At 35.8% G+C, this 19158-nt stretch overlaps 2 long non-coding RNA genes across 8 annotated transcripts in view; one reads left to right on the top strand and one right to left on the bottom strand.

Annotated features, from left to right (window-relative positions):
- Positions 1-19158, top strand: part of LOC110213368 (uncharacterized) — a 119285-nt gene that overhangs the window by 2654 nt on the left and 97473 nt on the right. For 5 of the 6 annotated variants that reach the window (XR_013487804.1, XR_013487806.1, XR_013487805.1 and 2 more), the window contains exons 2-3: positions 8924-9019; positions 17304-17420. This is a non-coding gene — a long non-coding RNA (uncharacterized LOC110213368). Of the gene's footprint in view, positions 1-8923; positions 9020-13425; positions 13798-17303; positions 17421-19158 lie in introns of those variants that run through there. The other variant, XR_013487807.1, reaches the window with a different exon arrangement.
- The window catches only part of LOC110213371 (uncharacterized), a 36983-nt gene continuing 24863 nt past the window's right edge, over positions 7039-19158 (bottom strand). For both annotated transcript variants that reach the window (XR_013487808.1, XR_002325981.2), the window contains exon 4: positions 7039-7656. This is a non-coding gene — a long non-coding RNA (uncharacterized LOC110213371). The remainder of the gene's footprint in view (positions 7657-19158) is intronic.

Genomic DNA, 19158 nt, shown 5'->3' with positions numbered 1-19158 from the left:
TTGATTTTTTTAATCTACCTAGATAAAGAAATACAGAGTCTAAATTAAAAGTGAGACAAAAGTAGCTTGATAAAAAAAATTATTTCATCAAAAAGTCTGCAAATAATGAACCTTACTTTATGAAACAAGAAAAGAGTCCCTAATTGGGTATATGCCAAGATTCTTAATGTACTTTCAAAACTAGCTGAAATTCTGGTTTTTAGGTACTCCCTCTCATAGCTGATAGTTGTTGTTACCACAGCCTGAACGAGGGGCTTACCTTGTTACATGAGGCTCATTTGTAAGTGATCAGCGCTACACTTGTAGCATTTACTGTGATCTTGGTATCCCTCTCCTCTGCTGGGAGATCATCCCCACATTCATCCTTACAGATAGGTGCTAAAGGTAGCTTGAACCTGAATTGTTATGTTTCCACTGTGAGTACTTGTAGACCTCAGAAACTGACACACTATTAGCAGATCAGGGCTTGATTTCTTGTTTTGTTGATTTTCTAGACCTAAGAAAGTGATAGAGTAATTATTAATATTGCAGACTAGACTTAAGTATATTCTTCCTGGGGGAGCCAGTTGTTATAAACATTTACCAGCATATACTTAGACCATGCTCCTGCAGAATTAAGACCTAAGTAAAGGAAGGACCATAAAAAGATAAAACTTTTATACTAGGTCAAATCTACGTGCAATCTATTGAGTCCAGTATGCTGATGTGGCACTACAAATAGTTTTGGGTGATGGAATGGTTTGTCTCCCTTGTCAATCTCTAAGCATGCTTCAAACACATTTCCTTTAATAACATGTTACACAGTTATCACCATGAACTCATGTTCTTTAAAAAATTATATCTTTTGTCTTCATGTAGCTTTCATTTCCCAATACCCACAGACCTATCTCCTAAAATAGTAAGAAGGGTGAAAAAAGCAGTTTAGCCAAAAGAACCAGCGAATCAACTGGGATGACAGTATGTACAGTGTCTCTTGGTGCAGCAGAGTGGAGGAAAATGTGCTCTTGCCTCCTTTTAAAGGCCAAGTCTAGCTATCATACATACATAGTTCAGGTTTTTTTTGCTATTTCTGGTTCCAATTCACCTTAAATAAGTTGATAAGCCTCCCCAAGCTTCTCTGTATTTTTCATTTCTATCTTTTCTTACAGTGAAATAACATGCCATTGCGTTTCTTTTTCTTTTTCTTTTTTTAAGGTAATTGGGGTTAAGTGACTTTCCCAGGGTCACACAGCTAGTGTCAAGTGTTTGGTCTGAGGCTGGCCAGTGCTCTATCCACTGTGCCACCTAGCTGCCAGGTCATTGTATTTCTTTACCACAACCTTTAGCCACTTGCCATTTGAGGAGTGCCTACTTTACTACTCAAAAAAAAAATGCTGCTATAGAATTCAAATCTTTTTGAGATTATTTATATTTTATGGTGATACTACTGGAGGATTACTCTGCAATCTCAGTTTTCTCATCTATAAAATGGAGATGATATCTTTCTCCCTGCCTTGAATGAAAATATATGTTAAACACTTTACAAACTTTAAAGTGTTATATAAATGTCTGTTGAATTTAAAAGCTGGAAAAGTATACTATCCAATGTGTAAAATAGTACTTCATTAGTCATTGGATCATAAATTTTTAACTTAAAAGTCATCTAGCCTGCCCCTTTTAGCAGTCAATTAGCAAGTATTAAGCGCCTCCTGTGAGCCAGGCACTGAGGATACAGGTACAAAGCATGAAACGATCAGCGTTTGAAATGAGCTTTCATTTTGATGGGAGAGACAACTACATATGCAAATGTGTACTACATAAATATGAATATAAACATTTAGTTAATATAAAGTCAATAAATACACATACACCAAATGTTAAGTATAAGGTTACTTATGTAGAGAAAGAGAGAGAGAGTCCTAGCAGTTGGGAGAAATAAAGAGACTTCATAAAGAAAAGTGGTGTCTGAACACTTCATTTTCCATATTAGGCAGCTGGGCCTACAGTGGTTAAATGATTTGCCCAAAGTCACACAGAGCCAGAATTTGAACCCAAGTCTTTTGAGCCAAGTCTAACACTTCCCTTTGTACTATACAGCCCTTTTGAGAGTCAAGGGATGGTTCTAGCTAGAGTTCATTTCGGGACCTTTAGCAAAATTTTCAAAACCTCCCCCTCTCCCATCCTGTTTCTCATACCTTCTATGTATTATTTTTTTAAAAAAATCTCCCCCCCAAAAAAAAAACATCTCAAGCAAAATGTTGACTTGTAAATCCTCAGTTCAGGTACTGTTTAGGCACGTTGTCATTTGCAAAGGCATCTCTACTAAATCCTTTGATATGAAAGACTCTTTCACTTCTATCATGGCTGTCTGTCTGCCTTGGCATTAGCAAACATTCCTTGTCATCAGAAGCATCAAGGACTTAAGTGACTTGCCTAGGGTCACACAGCTACTGTTATGTGTCTGAGGCTGAAGTTGAACTCAGGTCCTCCTGACTCCAGGGCTGGTGCTCTATCCACTGCGCCACCTAGCTGCCCTTCATCAAGGACTTTTTAGGTTTGACTGTTAGTGCTAGTGAGATAATAGGACCACCGATTTAGAGCTGTGAGAGACTTCAGGGGCTATCTTGTTCAGTCTTCTAATTTAACAAGGAAAACTGATACTCAGGGAGACCAAGGGCCTTGCCCAGGGTCTCACAAGGAGTCATACTTGGAGGCAGGAATTGACCAGAGTTTCTTAGGCTACAGAACCAAGTGCATTCTACTGTGCCACACTGCTTCCCCAGCTCTGTTATTTCCATAAGATCATGGATCAGAGACCATCCTGATTGGCCTCATCATTTTAGATGAGGAAACCGAGGCTTAAGGAGGTGAAGGGATTGGTCTAAGTTCATACTGGAAGTGTCATAGACCAGATATGAATCCAGGCCCTCTGACTCCAGAGCTAGTGTTCTTGCCACTCTCACCCTGCATATCTCAACTGTTGTGGCAAAATGTCCATAATACTTTCATTCCAATAAGCAGAAACTTCGTCCTTCATTCATTAATGGTCCAAAAATTTCCTTTCTTGGATGGAATAAGCATCCATATCATACTAAGCACTTTACAAATATTCTTACCTGATCTTCACAAAAACCCTTGAAGATAGATGCTGTTATTTCTTCCATCTCACAGTTAAGGAAACTGAGGCAGACAGAGGTTAAGTGACTTATCTAGGTTACATAACTATTAAGTGTCTGAGGCTGGATTTGAACTCTGATCTTCAGGACCAGGCCCAATGCTCTAACCATTGCCCTACTTAATTGCCTCTAGGGCAGCTACACAAAGAAAAGCAAAAACATGGTTCTTGCCCTCAAGGAGCTCACATTCTAAGGTAGGGGTTTTAAGAAGCAGAGGTGAAGAGAAGATGCATTTCAGGCCTGGAACACAACAGCTGTACACATAAGGAATTGAGAGAGACGGTGAATGTTGTGTATGGGGAACAGCAAGCAGGGCGGTTTGACTGGAATGCAGAAGGGTATATTTTAAAAAGTGATTGCAAATTAATATAATATGCTGAAGCCTTCTATGTATTATTAAAATCTATATTGTGAATTGGAATATTTAGAATGTAGATTTTTTAAAACAAAAGATTATTTAGATGTAATTCATGTATCTGAGCATATAAAGAAAAAAGTATATTGCTTTTTAAAAATAAATGTTTTTATGTTTGATATTTTCTATACAGCAAGGATATAACAAAAGGTCTTATCATGCCATTCAATTTAAACAAACAGGTTGGTTTAGACCAACATCTTAAGACATGTTCCGTAATTAATTCAAAATGGATACATGACCCAAATATTAAATGTTATTGTATTGTTGGCAGAGTTGTGAATTAATGTAACCATTCTAGAAAGCAATTTGGAACTATTCAAAGAAAGCAACTATAATATCCATACCTTGTGCACACCTCCTAAGGAAATCAGTGACAAAAATGAAAGGCTCTGTTATACTTACACCAAAATGGTTCTATCAGTACTTTTCATGATAACAAAGACCTCAAAACAAAAGTTGATGCCTGTCCATTGAGGTGTGGATAAACGAGTTGTAGTATATGAATATAGTGGAATATTATTGAGCTACAAGAAACAATATGATGAATACAAAGAAGCAGGGAAAGACTTAGAAGAACTGATGCCAAGTAAGCAGAACCAGGAAAACTGTATACACAGTGATTGCAACAATATAAATAGAAAAAAACCCCCCACACACAGAGCAGCTAAACAATAACAACAATTCTGTGAAATTATGATGACCAAGTTTGACCCCAAAGAAGTGGAAAACATAGATGATGTGAAAATAAAAAATAAAAGCTATCAAAAATTATTTTTTAAAAACCTTGTAGGCCAGGCCTCAACTAGTAATGCTCCCAGTTTTCTGACTTAATAACTACCATTGAGCCAGTCCATAGGAACTTGGGTAAACAATGTTTTCATTGTGGAATTGAAGAGAGAATAATTGTCACCAAACCATACCGTGCAATTTTACAAATGCTATTTATCTACACTCTAGACATGCATCCTGACAGTGTTACTATGACAGAAAACTGTCAGCGAGCCAACTCATTTTGAGGGATCTAAAGTGATGGCAGGGTTGGCAAAATAAGTTTCAAATTAGTTTTATGATGAATGCTATTCTTACCTTTGTATGCCATTAAGACTATTGCACATACATAGAAGCACTTCAGAAGAATAGCAAAATGGAAATGACATATTAAGTCTGTTTAATAAAGACCATATACTGGTAATGCTAGTGTCTTAAGACAGAATACAGCCTTACTTTTTTAATAAGTAAAACCTAATATCTTTTCAGGTTATTCTGTATAATGCTATTTATCTTCACCTCATCTATCTTCTGTCTTTGATAGTTTAATATGAAATGGATTTTGAAAGATTAAAAAAAATTTATTAAGTACCTTTTATTTATGTACAAGGAAGTATAATGTATAGTCAAGGCAACAAGCATTTATTAACTTCTCTCTATGTGCCAAACACTGTGGCAAGCACTGTATAGCAGTGTATAAGATAGTCCATGAGGTGGTCTGGATGATCAAATGACTACATGCTGGTGGAAATTTAACTTCATCACAGAAGTATTCTTGCTGTGCATATTTGCTTCTACTGGTATGAGGATAATTACTACATACATTTTGAGCATACTTCCTGTGGCAACACATATGCTTTAAATAACCGATCAAGGAAAACAGAGATTCCAAAATTGCATTTCATAACATCTAGTAACAATAATAAAAGGAGAAAACTAGTAACAGTATATTTTCATGGCAAAATCTCATTCTTTTAAAGTACATATCCTCACAATTCAGCCTTGACATTTTATGAGATGCTTTGTCCTTTACTCTTTACATATGTTAAGTTTTACTTGATTCTTAATTTGCCTACTTATAATAAATAACCAGTTACCAAAATTATTCATTTCTCATGTGCTCCTATTAAATAAAGTTATTCAGATAATCTGGGAGAACTTTTATTTAGAGAAGTAACAAGAGTTGACACTTGTTTTCATATGAAACCTCAACCTTGGTGTCACCCTTAACTCATCTCTGAAACTCACCCCACAGATTCAGTGTCGTGCCAGGTCATACTTTCTACTCTGTCCCTGGCTGTCATATAAGTCCCTTTCTCTCTGTTCATTCAGCAGCCACCCTGGTATAGGTCCTCATCACCTCATGCTTGGACTACTACAGTAGCCTGCTGATTGGTCTCCTTGCCTTGTTTCTCCCCACACAGCCGGCAGCTGATCCTCCAGCTCAGCTTCCTAAAGTGCAGGTCTGACCATGTCACCCTTCTCCATAAAGTCGATAGTTATAATATAAAATATATATATATATATATATATATATATATAATATAAATATATATATACACATATATATATATATAGTTATAATATAACTATATATATATATATACATATATATATATACACACATATATATATGTATATATATATATGATATAAAATTCTATGTTTGGCATTTAAAGTCCTTAACAACCTAGACCCTTCCTACCTTTCCAGTCTTCTTAGATTTTACCCCCTTTTCACACCCTCCTGACATTAACCTTTGGGATTTTAATCATCATGTTGGCTTCCTTGAATAGTACTTGAATGATAAGATTCTTCAACCTCCTTAGTTCTAGCAACCTCCCATTCCACCATTCTTCTGCTATGGCCAATCCTAAACTTTATAATTCCACCCTTATACCATAATTTACCACCCTCTCACTCACACATTAAACAAGCGTCTTTCCCCATATTGTGACCTCCAGGTTCTTATTCTTCCAGCCCATTTCCCCCATTCTTATTTCACATGCCTCTACACTGAAATCTGACCCCCAAATCTGCTACTTTATGTTCTTAGAGAGCTTTTTGCCCCTAATCTTCTATTCTTCCTCTCATCTTCAATCCAGGATAACCCCCACCATCAAACTGTGTCTGCTCCTGATAGCTAAAACAAAGTTAGGAAGTCATGCTGATTTCACAAGCTTGTTGTTTAGTTATGTCCTACCCTTCCTTGGTCCTGTGGACCATAGCACACCAATACCAGCCATGGGGTTTTCTTGGCAAAGTTACTGGTTTGCCATTTCCTTCTCCAGTGGATTAAGGCAAACAGAGGTTCAATAAATTGCCCAGGATCACTCAGCTAGTGTCTGAGGCTGGATTTGAACTTGGGTCTTCCTGACTGTAGGCCCCCTGCTCTATCCACTGAGCTACCTAGCTACCTCACAGGTTTATGGTCATTTATAGCTCAGTTGGGCTGTTGTCTCCAACATTTACTGATTCAATTTTATTCTCCAAAGTGACTATTTTAAACTTTTTATCCTCTCAAATTCTCATCACAATCTTACCTTCCTCCTTTTCCATTTCTACCCCATTCACTCTCCCACTAACTTAGAGCAGATAATCTAATTTTTTATTTCATGGAGAAGATTGAGACAATCCACTCTAATCCTGAGGAGCTGTTAGCTGGATCCATAGGGATGAGGGCATTTGTTCCTCTTGATCTGGGGTGTGGACATGTAATTTGGACCCAGGTCAGACCTGGGGGACTTGGCCTCTAATGAGGAGTAGGCTTGTTTCTCACGTGTTTCATCCCATCATGCTACGCACCCTGGAGCCCATAGGAAAAATAGCTTACAACTTAGGTCTCACAAAAAAGGGAGTTATCTAAGAGGTACTTGGTACACAATATGAAGATATGGGATAAGTACTTTATTTTTACATACAAAGTAATGCTAAGCATGAAAGAATCATGGCACACATTAACATGATCAATGTAATATCCGCATGATTCACGTAGAATAACTTTCAACTATTGTTAAAAAAAAAAAAACCTGTCATGAGGCTAGTACTTAAACCTCATTTGAACATAAAGCAGTTTGCAGGTCTCCTGAGCAGGCATTTTATATTTCACCTTGGCTTGACACTGTCCAAAAAGATGCAGCCAGACTTGAGTTGGTCATCTTCTTGTGAATGGCTGTCCTCTCCAAGTGTGCTGGAGTAATCACTGCAGATTCCTCCTCTGCTACCATTTAATTCCAACTGCCGATGGAACTTCCAGACCTTTCAGACAACATTGTCTGCAATGATGGACAGGTCTGCCTCAGGATAGTCATTTGTCTAAGATTAAGAAAGAACAAACACAGAAGTTACGGAAGTGACCAGGGGTCCAACTGTAAGCTTGCTTCTTTGTGCCTCTTGGCACTAGCTGCCATGTGGGTGACATCCCTTCACCCATAGAGGGCAAGGTGTGCATCTGGAGAGTGGAAGCTGAGAGGAAGCCAGCTAATTGTCAGCAGCTGACTCTTTTTTCAACAATTTCAGCACCTAGTCCTGTTATCATTGTCATGGGGTAGGGAGATGGTGAAGGGACTACTCAGGGTTTATTTACCAAGTCATATTAAAAAGCAACATGAATAGCCAGAAGCATCTGGAAAAGTTCATCATCCTTAAATGGCCCTAACAATGAGTCACCATGTCCTTAGGGTCCTCAGAAGTTTCCAGGGGAGTTCTGGCTCTGGGCACATGTTCTATGGGATGGCTCTTACAGGCCATTCAGGCTCAATTCTAAATGGAAAACTGCTCAGACTCCCCTCCACAATCTAAAACTTAATAGGAATCCTTGTCCATCATATCTTCTCTCCTGTCTTAGAGGGAATGCATATTATTACTTTCTGAAGCCAATCTCTTTACCTTAAGATTTTATCCTTTCTCCACATTGCTTCTCTCAGCAAATCACCCTTCTGTCTTTCTCATGCATCTTAAGCTTCTCACTCTCCATTACTTCTTTCACATGTTTACAAATGAGCTGTTTTCCTATTCCTAAAAATATCTTCCATTGACCATTCTATAGTCTAGCTACCATCTCTGCCCTTTCATAGACAGCCTTGAAAAATGGCCTCCATCTCTACCCCTCTATTAAAACTGCTCTTTCAGAGGTTATCAGTGATCTACTAATTACCACATCAGGCCTTCTTACCTCCTTGACTGTAGCCTTTGACATTGTCAATCACCTTTTCTTTCTGGATACTCTTCCCCTTCCTTGACTTGTAAGATCTTCTGTTCTCTTGATTCTCCTCCTGCCTTTCTCTAATATGTCTCTTAAGATGAATGTTCCCTAAGGTTCTGTCCCTAATCCTCTTTTCTTTTAGTAGTCTCTCTTCCTTCTTGGCAATATCATTTGCTTCTATGGTTTGTTTCAACTGCACTCTCAATGAAGATAATTCTTAAGTCTATATTCCTGACCTGTGGAGCTCCAGACCTTTGAAAGTTTCTGTAATAGTTCTTTGAAGTAAACCACAAGGCATAACGTCTCCCTGGCTCCCTCTCCTCCCATGCATCAAAGCACACATCTTTGACCACACTTGTCTTTTCTTTCTTTTGCCAGTTACTGTTCCAAGTGACCCTGATTCACCATGTGCTGCGATAGTGGTGTCAGGTCACAAAATTCAGCTGGAGTTTGCAGCTGGCTAAAATAAGTAAGGTAAGAACATACTCTTTTCTTTTTTTATGTTTGTCACAAACTAGTATTAAGATTGTATATTATTTGAAACTAAAGTCTCACTAACTTGCAAAATATATAGCACAAACAAGGAAAAGAGGGGCAGTTACAGTAGTTTTCTGCTTGATGACTGTTGAGGTCAAGACTGTGCTGCATCATTATAACCACTCTTACAAGAAGCGGTCATAAAATTTAATAGACTTCTAAAATGAAGGATGGAGTGTATGCTTCCATTTATCAACATTATTGACTAACATTTATTTAAAACCTACCAGAGGTAGAATTTATCCTGATTACCTATGAGACATTTAGCAAGTTACAAGGAAAAAAAAACTTATAATATTTAATCTGAACAAAAAATTAAAAAGAAAATTTTAAAAATATTTAATCTGAATATTTCTCCACTGCAAAAACTCTCTTACATCATTAAATGTACTGTTTCACAATGGTTTGTTGTTGGGGTTTTTTTTTACATTTTTAAGCTGTTTACTTGGGGGAAAGTATTTATAACTTTTTGCTAAGTTGAAGAATTTACTTAATGTGAGAATAAAAGTTCAAATATGATGTTTTGGTTTTTTTACATCTTTTATTTTGATGTCTTTTGTTCTTTTGATGTCTCTCATTCATTTCTGAGTAGTTCCCTTCCAAAATTAGTTCAGCAAAACTAATCTACACATCAACCATTCCTGACAGTATACATAATATTACATGCTCATTTTCTCCCACCTCTGCAATAAAGGGCAAAGAAGGTCGTATGCATTTTTTTTGAATCATGGCTTTTACTTTCAAATTGTTATGAATATATTTCCTATTTCAAACCACATTCACCCAAACACAGTTGCCTCCTGAATCTTCAATTCAGAGTCACATTTTTACCACTAGTTTGTGGGAATAAGTTTAAGCATATATTATTGAAGTATAATTATAGGCTAAGGCTCTGTCTAAACCTAGTATGACAGTTATCTAAATTACCAATGAATAATAACATTTTATGATAAATTTTATCATGCCACATTATAAAACAGTTTCATTTGATTTCTAATATTCCTTTAAAACATTAGCAGAATCATAATTCTGAGAGTGAAGAAACTAATTTATGTTTCTAAAACTAGATACTGTAGGGTGTATCAGCTAGAATGTAGAAAGAACAACAGTAGAAATGCTCACTAATAGAGAAAATCAAGAAAGGAGCCAAAAGTAATAACCATGGCATCATATGTCTACAGAAATGCATAAAATATGGATAATCACAAGGTGAACTACATCTCCTAATGTAAGGAATCAAATTTGACCTCATTTGTGTATTACTAAGACTTAGTGACGAGAACAGAGCTCTGGAACAATGTGACATTAGGAAACTTCTCAGTGTTTTAGGATTATTGATAATTAACTAACCACAGCCAAATAAACTGATGTAATTTTAGGCCATATTAATAAAGAGAGGCATAGTATCCAGAGCCCAGGAAAAGAAAGTCTTCTGTACTCCGTCCTGGTCAGACTGCATTTAGGAATATTAATAGTCATTTCTGGGCACTGTTTTAAGAACGTTGAGGGGCAGCTAGGTGGCGCAGTAGATAGAGCACCAGCCCTGGAGTCAGGAGGACCTGAGTTCAAATTCGGCCTCAGACACATAACACTCACTAGCTGTGTGACTCTGGGCAAGTCACTTAACCCCAATTGCCTTCACCAAGGAAAAAAAAAAGTTGACATACTATGTATAGGAGGGCTACCAGGATGGTGAAGAGCCTTGAGACCATCTTCCAGGAAGTAGGAATATCTATCTTAGAGAAGAGAAGACTTGGGGCAAAGGGAACATGATAGCTGTCCTGTAGAAAATGGACTGGTCTTGGTCTGATTGACCTCAAAAGGCAGAACTAGTAGCAGTCATTTAAAACACTGAAGTGAGGCAGTTTCCAGTTCAAACAACTTAAGGAAAATGTCCTATTGCTTGTGTCTCTTCCATCCAGGATCCTTTGACTATTCTTCATGTGACATGGTTTCTAGACTTCTTCCATCATCCTATTTATCCTCCATTGGTTGCACTTTAGTTTGTTAGTTTCTCTTTTTAAAATGTTCCCAGATGTTAACACAAAATTTTACATGTCATCTGATTAATGCAGGATACAGGGAACTATTACTTTCCTTGACCTGGACTGCTAGAGTATATCCCAAGCCATGTTACACATAATCCTTTTGTTACTTGTGATGTGCATAGGAGTTTCATGAGAAAATTTCATTCTATATTTATTCCATGCGTACCAAATATATTCCACTATAACATATTAAACATGAAGTCCTATATTATAACAAAATAAATATAACTTTTTTGAATGAAAACAGACTTACTTCATCTATTTTATGCCAAAATATACCAATACCATCCCTTTCTTTCTCAGGCATAACATTCACCAGGGTCAGGATTTATAGGTTTCATAAATATAGTTCCAATCTGAAAGTATTTCATGGCTTAATTAATTTGGATAAATTGTTTTATATTAATAATAAAGACTAAAATTACTCTAGTTGCCATATCATACTGTGATAGTCTTATATTGAACTTCTGGCTCAATTAAAATCTCTAGATCATTTTATATAAATTATCAAACCATGTCTTCCCAATTTTGTATTTATGTTGCTTTTTTTTTTCTAAACATAGGATTTGAAATTTCAAAGCAATCTATTTTGTTTGGTCTTATTTTTCCAGCGTATGTTGATATTTTAAAATATTGATTCTGGTATTGAATATATTCAACAATTTGATGTATACTCCCAAAATAAGACATTTAAATGACAGTTCCTTTCCCATAGAATTTACAGAGTAAGAGGGACAATATTTATGTATACTCATATAAATATGATATAGAATAATATACATTACATGCATTATATTACATAATTATGTACATTATTATGACTTAGTGATTGGTAGGAATTCAGCAGGTAAGGTGGTTGTGAGGGATTGGTTTCCTTGGATTCATTGTCATCTAACGTTTTCCTTCAACACCATTCTTCAGGTCTCTTCACTGTTTGTTGCCCATGCCCGCAATGCTCTGACCTCCTCACTTCTATCTCTTACTGCCCTGTTTTCTTTCAAGACTCAGCTCAAATCCCACCTTCTGCAGGAAGCCTCTCCTTGCCTCTCCCAGTTACTAATTTTTTCCCCTTTCAAATTCATCTATTCTGTTTATATTTTATGTATACCTAGTTACTTATATGTTTTCTACCCCATTATAATGTATTCTCCTTGAGGGCAGGACCTTTTCTGGCCTTTCTTTGTATCCCTAGCATTTAGCAGAGTGCTGAGCACATAGTGACTAATAGAGCCAGAAAAGCATGGGGTATATATAAGGGGCACAGCCAGTAGTCCAGTAGAGCTGAAATGTAGAGGAAGTACATGGAGGGAAGGGGGAAGAGTAGTATGAGATGAGGCTAGGGAGGGAGGATGACATACCGGCTTGTGAACAGTATAAAATTCTAGGTAAAATATTTTGAACGATGAATAGGGAGTGATTGGGGGATTTTAAATAGAAGACTGCATCATGACTAGATCTGTGCCTAAGGAAAACAAGTGGCAGCAGTGAAGATGGTTGGGCGGCAGGAAGACCACTTAGGAAGCCCTTACAAGTCCAAGGAGGCGGTGGTAGTAAGGCATGTATTGAGATGATGGCAGTGGGAGAACAGGAAAAGATGGATGTTAGAGATCATAGAGGCAGAACTGATGAGCTACTCAAATATAACACCAGTGTTTGGAACGTAGAAGACTAGTTGAATTGTGTCTCTCACAATAGTAAAGTTAACACATTAGCCATTCCACCTATCATTGGGCCATCTGCAAACCTGATAACTATGCCTCTCATGTCTCCAAATTACTGATTAAAATGTTGAATGGGACAGGATCAAACATGCTATAGCACAGTTTTAGAGGTTACCCTCCAGGACAATCAATTACAGTGCTCTTTGGGTACAACTGTTCAACCACCTACCATTCAGCCCATATTCTTACATCTTCACAAAGATATCATGAGATATTTTGTCAAACACTTTATTGATGTTAAGGTAGATGGTTTATGCCATTCTCTTAACCTACCCATCTAATAACTTGCATAAAAAAAGAAACCATACACTTTATTTGATATGATTTAGTTTTAGAGAATCCATGTTGGTACACAGTAGTCGATGATTTCTTTTTTATGCTTATAAACCATCTGTTTTTAGAGTTTTGCAGGGATAGGTATCTTACTAGTCTGTTTTCTGGAGTCTGCGTTTTCTTCCCTTTTTTGAAAACTATGACACCTACCTGTTCTAGTCTTTTGGTAGCATTTCTCTGAAGAGATCAGTAGCAGTAATGCTTAAATTAAATCTGCAAGTTTACTCAAATTACTTAAGAAGTAATTTGACTAGCCCTAGAGGGCTTATTTTAAAAGAACTAGATGTCCTTTTTCTTTTTACCTTAGTCCTCAATTGTCACATTTATTCTTCCCATTTCTGGTTTGCAGATTATCATGACCACCAACATTCCTGCAGCTCTAAATTTATGATCCTATGATTCATCATAGAAAAGACTGAAACAAAAAAATTTAATGCTGCCTTCTTTCTTTCAATCATACTTTTCCCTCCAAGTTGTGGCACTATTCCTTATTCTCCTGGAAAGAGAAGCAGAAGGGAATTGGTATTTATAGAGACCCTACTGTGTATCAGGCACTATGGCTAAGCACTTTTTTACAAATATCTCATTTGATCCTCAACAACAACCCCGCAAGGTAGGTACTGTTAAGATCCTCATTTTATAGTTGAGTAAACGAAGGCAAACAGAAGTTAAGTTGTCCAGGTACACACAGCTAGTACCTATCTGAGGCTGGAATTGAATTCAGGTCTCCTTGATTCCAGGCTCATTACTATCCCTCTGTCCATGGCACCATCAGCTGCCTGCGTAAGTGCCTTAGTTGCAGTGGAGAAATTCTAAAACCTTTGCCAATAAATACAGGGGATAAAGAGAGGATACTACATTACCCCACTATTATTTGACAGAGTTCTATAAATGCTAATGGTAGCAGTATGACGAGGGAAAAAAATTAAAAGCATAAGCATTGACCAAAAAAAAAAAAACTCCACAAAATCATACATACAAGTGACATGCTGGTTTGTTTGTTTTTTTAACAACAGAGAAGCAAATAAACTAATTGAAATGATTGATAGTGTTAGTAAAATAGTAGGATATAAAATAAATTAATAAAAATTTCCACTATACATTACATTTAGGAAAAATACAACCCAGGAAGGAATATAATGAAATTCCAATCAAAATGATGATGAACACCCACTATCCCCCCCCTTTTTTTTTTTTTTGCTACCACAAAAAGTATAACATGTTGACTTTTGAGTGATTACTGATCTTGGTCTACATAGATTGAACTTGGGCAACTGACAAAATCAACCTCCCTAGACAGATTTGTTCTCCATAGTAGATGAAGAAATGAAAAGAGTATTTATTGAACAAGTGATGTTCCCAGCCAGCTCAGTGTAAGGTTATTAAGTTTACTGAAATAGATACAATATTTTGGACTGAAGAGAGCCTCCTCTCCATTTGAAATGCTGGGACTCTTAAATAGGATTTTGGTTTGAAGTTCATCTGATCTTTAAAGGCAAACCTCACAGAGGTTTTATAGATACACACGGCAATGGTATTATAGATAAACCAACTAAAGGCTCATCAAATTGAAGACTATTATGTTGACATGCTTCAGGCCCACCTTTCCCTTTGAGCCTATTGCTTGAATGGAAGATATGAATTCAGTCTAGACCTAAAAACAAGCAACGCATGATTTTTCTGAGCTCTGCATTAATCCCAGCCTAACTCCAAAATTACTCAGACTAAAATTAGCTAGGAGGACTTGCCATCCCAGGCTTAAATGTAACTGACTATCCAAGTTATGGGATTATAAATTAAGATATTAAAAAACCAAATGTCCACTAAAAATAAAATATCCCTGTTTTTATTATTTTTAAAGCAGAGTAATTATTTGACAAATTTGAAATGTTTTTATTTAATAAATCTCAACCAGTTTTATTTATTTTAGTAATATAGTTAATGAAGAAATAGAAAGTGAATAGTTCAATTTGAACTATTCAATACTATTCAATTTCTATTTCTTCATTAACTACTTAGTGAATTAAAATTATTCATAAATATAGGACAGTAACAAAGAGAACATTATTTTCTTTGAAGCTGTAAACCATTGTAAAGTTAGGATGAACTAACTTTTCATTTCAAGACACACGGGCTCACATTTCAAGTAAAAAGTAGTTTAATAACATCTCATCTCTCTCCCATCTAGTCTTCCAGGAAGATTTTTGTGCAGTTTAACAACCAGAAAAATATAGAATGGACAGAACTATTAACATTTCAGGATTTTGGTTTCATGTTACTGGTCTAGTTTTACCACTTGCATAATATTAAGTTTTCAAATTAACAAATTTTAAAGACATTTTCTCTTTTGTAATTAATCTTAACTCAGACTGCTAATATATAATGTGGTTTGTGTACATTTTCAACTTTCTTCTGAAAATAAGGTATGTGTTTGAATACTTTGGTTTTCATTTATTTATATGGTTTAAGAGTACATACTAGAATTATTAAGTTGTGTAATTAATAACTTATCTTGACAACTCAAGTATTTGGAACAAAAGAGCAAAGAAGTCAACTAACAAACCTGCTAGCATCCAAAATAAGTATTACAAAGGCCATGTTCAAATATTTAATTCAAAGGAGAGCATCTGAGACTCTCATTGCTCCAGAACCGATTGTCTCCTTTTTTTTTCATATTAGCTCTTAGTTTATCCAGTTCTATTTTTTTTTTTGCTTTTTTTAGGCAATTGGGGTTAAGTGACTTGCACAGGGTCACACAGCTAGTAAGTGTCAAGTGTTTAGTCTGAGGCCTGCATTTGAACTCAGGTCCTCCTGACTTCAGGGCCAGTGCTCTATCCACTGCGCCACCTAGCTGCCCCTAGTTTATCCAGTTCTAAAAATTTAGTTATTTGTTTCCTAACCCACTAAAGGGTTGTCCTGAAGAAAGTGCAAACCTTAAATCACTTTAGAAATTTAAAGTATTAGAAGCAACAAATAAGAAGGCAGGGGCAGCTAGATGGCTCAGTGGATAAAGCTCTGGCTTTGGAGTCAGAAGGACCTGAGTTCAAATTTGGCCTCAGACACTTGACACTTACTAGCTGTGTGACCCTGAGCAAGTCACTTAACCCTGATTGATTGCCTCACCAAAAAGAAAAAAAAAACAAATAAGAAGGCAAATAGCTGATAAAAGGGAGGAAACGGAAGAACTATAAAAAATGGACACGAGAACTAAAAAGTTTAGCAGAACTGGTAGAACTAACTGCTTAGAATAAGGACAGATTGTTCTTCATGCCTCACTGTGTGTTAGAGGCATCGTTATATCATTGGAAATGATAATTGGCATTTGTAATGACAACCTTGAGTCCTCAAGAAAATTATGTTCAGTATATGTTCTCTCTACCGAAGTTCTACTCCAGTATCTCATCAGATATGAAGGTGATCTTCAGTTCTTGAAGGCTATTGCAGTCCTGTATGAGATGTGGAAGAGTCAACCTCTCTGAAAAAGTTTCAGATATGGGCCTGATGACAGATGATATGTCCTCCAAAGATTGAGGCATATTACCAAGTCAACAAGCATTTTATTAAGTGTTCACTGTGCTAAATACTGGGAATGCAAGTAGAAAGAAAAAAGTCCCTGCCCTCAAGGAATTTATATTCTAATGGGGTAGAAAACACCTAAAAGGAATCTGAGAAATTAAGCATTTTAGAAAGATTTCTGTTCAAATGATTAAAATGAAAAAAGTTTTAAAACTTCATTTATCTCGAATCTTCAATTACATGAAATACCCTGTTCATTAGCAATGATTAAGATATAGGGTATTGTTCTTTCTATATACCAACATTGGCACAGGAGGTATTGCTGAATTTTATTGATCAAGAAAGGCTTTAATTTATGTGATACTAAATACTGTCGTATAGTACCATTCTAAAATAATTTATACCCAACATAATATTTTAATCTTATTTTTGATTCACTGAAACATTAAAAAATATCTATTAAAGGTACATAATTTTAGACTGCCTCTAGTTAGCTAAGCTCCATGAAGGCAGAATATCTCAACCAAACTTTGTAATTCCCATAGTCCCTAGCCAAGTACTGTGCACATAGTAAGGATGACTTCTCTCTTCCACCTATTCTAGCATACATGCTGCTTTTTTCCAAGTTGGGAGAAATATTTAATAGAGATGGACCGAAGCTGATCCTCCACAAATAGCAAGCACCAGTACCAACGTGGAGCAAGTACCACATTTCTACAGGTAACATTCCTAGTTGTTTATCAGCAGAATAGGTACATCCAATACAGTAAGTAGAATAAGAAAACTCTATATATAGATAAGGATCTTGGAAATGGATATTTTGTTTTTAACTTAGGTTTTCTATTTTATAGTTTTTAACCTAACTAGCAAATCATTTTGCAAATTATGTCTATTATTGGCTGTTTCCAAATGTATAAATGTTGTTATAGCATTAGTTCGCTAAAAAAATTGTTTGAACAATGATATTTAGTTATCGTTTTGAGTAAGAACATAGTGTCAGCATATTTACTTTAATTACTATTTATACATCCTTAGTAATAAATATTTATTGATTAATTGACATATATGTACTTGTACCAAAGTAAACATATACTCATGATACAGAACAATTTAACTCTCAGTCAGTAAAAATATGTGATGTGCTGTCTAGTTGATGATTTTTTGTCACATACTGTGTATCATCAAAATGTTTACCAAGGTAAAGTTATTAACTTTGATGGCCTCTTTACCCATCTAAATCAAATCCAGAATTACTGGAATTTTCAAAGAGTAGAGAGTTCAATTCATTTCCAGTCATCTCACAGTATTTTTATTTGGGGAAAGAGAAAACTTCTTTGTATCCGTTTCAGCCTTACCAGAGGAAGTTGTGTAAAAGAAAGCCCTAAATTTTCTATCAAATAACAAAAAAAAAAAGTTTGTTAGCCACCCTTAAAAGAGACTTAATGTTTGACAAATAGAATATTCATTTTTGAAAATTCTGAAAAAGGAAAAAAAGTCTCCTATTACTTGACTTCAGTACCAATTTAAACACAAGAAGGAAATGTGATGATTAGTATTCTAAGGATACCTTTTTCATTTATGATTCTTGTTTGTAGACTATTCAACAAAAAAGACATGAAAACATAGTCTTTGTAACATGGAATAAGCCCTATAAACAATAGAATCAATTCAGAGAAAAATTCAAGTTTGCAGGCATGAGTTTTGCTTATAATCCCAATTCATTTTTTCATTCAATTCTTCACAAGCCCATTATTTCATCACTGTGAATAATCCAGTGATAGTCAAGCTTCTGATGATGAACTTCTACCCTTAGCTGGGCTGGTCTTCACTCAAACTCACAGATCTCTGAAAATTCAGAGTGCACTTTAACCACATGCCACAATATGGATTGAATAGGACTTTAGCAGAAGAATTTTAAAAGTATGGAATAGAAGGTAAAATAGGGTGTACAGAATACTGAGGCTGTGATCAAAGGCCATTTTTCCATTGGATAACTGAATTCAGCAGCAGTTAAGTTTTGCCTCATGGTAGGCCATCAATAATTTTACTGTTGTAGACAGTCTTGAATAATTTTTATAATAGAAATGTGAATTTGAAGTAGAAAAAAGTAACACTGAAATGTCTTTTATTAAAAAAATTACTATCGTCTTATTTTCTACTTTTTGCAACCTATTTTCCTACAGTTTTTTTAAAGCCTTATTGATACCTTTTTTTACATGATAGTCATTTCTAGATTTCTACCCTCCAGTCTCTCCAGAATGAATCTTTTAATAAAGAAAAACAATTAAGCAAAAGCAGCCAGTACTGTAACTGTGTCTGTGACAATGCATCCAATGTTATTACCCTATGAATCCCTCTCTGGTAAAGGAAGGGGAGTTGTTTCATTATCTATGCTCTAGGATCAAGACTGAGTTTGGTTTCATTTGATTTATTAAAGTTTTAATGATGCTGTTTTATT

This window comes from Phascolarctos cinereus, unplaced genomic scaffold (genome assembly GCF_003287225.1).
Source record: "Phascolarctos cinereus isolate Bilbo 61053 unplaced genomic scaffold, phaCin_HiC Scaffold_726;HRSCAF=1367, whole genome shotgun sequence".
NCBI lineage: Eukaryota > Metazoa > Chordata > Mammalia > Diprotodontia > Phascolarctidae > Phascolarctos > Phascolarctos cinereus.
The sequence above is the reverse complement of the archived record's forward strand: the minus strand, read 5'-3'. Positions and strand labels throughout refer to the sequence as shown.